The following is a 1,713-nucleotide window of genomic DNA, read 5'->3' on the forward strand; positions in this document are numbered from 1 at the left end:
TGGTGTAACATTCAGTTTCACTTCCTCAATAATGTAATATGACAATATAAGGCGTTAGATTAAGCTGCCTCCGTCTTGTCGTGTTTAATATTTTAAAATAATTACTATTCTTGATCTACTTGTGTTTTTTAGTAGGATTCAGTGGTACCTCTTCGGTTTCTAGGTCCCAAAGCTTTGTTTATAGTAGGATTGACTTTGCTATTCAAAGGGCGGTTGCGGCGCAGCTTGTTGCCCGTTTGCCTGCCACGTTATATTTTTAATTGTTTTTGAATTTAATGATTCTATTACAATGTGTTTTTGCCGAAAAAATAAATAAGTTGGTTCTTCTTGTTCTCTAATTGTGCTTTTACGATTCAGCAATGGTTCTTGTTGATCTGCTTACATGCATAATTTATAAAAAGAAACAAAAAATACTAATAAGGAAAACATTGATGTAGTATGACAATATAAGGTGTTAGATTGAGCTGCCTCCGTCTTGTGTTTAATATTTTAAAATAATTGTTATTCTTGATCTATTTGTGTTTTTGAGTAGGATTCAGCGTGTCATACATGGTACCTCTACGGCTTTAGGCCCCAAAGCTTCGTTTATAGTAGGATTGACTTTGCTATTCAAAAGGCGGTTGCGGCACAGCTTGTTGCCTGTTTACCTACCACTTTATATTTTTAATCGTTTTTGAATTTAATGATTCTATTCCAATGTGTTTTTCCGAAAAAATAAATAAGTTGGTTCTTGTTCTACTAATTATGCTTTTACGATTCAGCAATGGTTCTTGTTGATATGCATACATGCATAATTTAAAAAAAGAAACAAAAAATACTAATAAGTATTGAGGTAACCTTCATACTTTTTTTCTGGGCAAACTGTTTAGACATAAACTAAAAGTTATTTTATTTTATTATTGTTTTCCTTTAAATTTAGTTGGATCATCATTATGGGTACTTGAGTTTCATAAATCGGGTTTTCCAAATACCTGGGCACGGGCACGACCGGGTATTGAAAAATCAGGTATTGAAAAAACCCGGGTCGGGTTCGGGTCGGGTTCAGGTCAGGATATTGTCTCTAAAACCCATACCCTATGACCTCAGGTTCGGTTCGGGTCCGGATCTTATTATTTTTACATAAGATCATAAATCTCAGTAATGCTATGCAAAGATTACAAACTATAAATATTATTAAGTTATTTGTCTTATCTTATAAATATATATTTAACAATTAATTTTAAATAAGATCATCAATCTCGAGTAATCCTATTTATTTTCTAGAGTCTAGAGATTCGCCTGTTTTATTTATGAATGTTTTTTGTGATTATCAAATAATACATGTATTAGTTACAAAATATATTTTGAATAAAACATGTTTTTATGTTGGTTAAGTAAATATTATCATGGTCATACGACTTGTTCACTATAGTGATTATGTAAGAGTTTTTTTTTATCAAAATGGGTTGGAAGGAAAAAATATTTACTAAAATAGGTTTTTCTTTACAAAATCAATTTTATCAATCTTAATATTATTGGTTAATAGTAAATACTCTTATTGTTTTTTTTAATCGACTCACTGTGCTCTTTTTTTTCAATCAACTTTTTATGTTAGCATTTACAATTTTATTTGTTATTTTTTAATTTTTAAAAAATTTTATTATTAAAATGAATAAGAGAATCCAGAGAGAATTTGTGTAGAATATTCTTGATCATCAAAAATTCACACTATAC

This window comes from Bidens hawaiensis, unplaced genomic scaffold (assembly GCF_021521415.1).
Source record: "Bidens hawaiensis isolate Kalapana, Puna unplaced genomic scaffold, B.hawaiensis_p1.1 tig00048425_1, whole genome shotgun sequence".
Taxonomy (NCBI): domain Eukaryota; kingdom Viridiplantae; phylum Streptophyta; class Magnoliopsida; order Asterales; family Asteraceae; genus Bidens; species Bidens hawaiensis.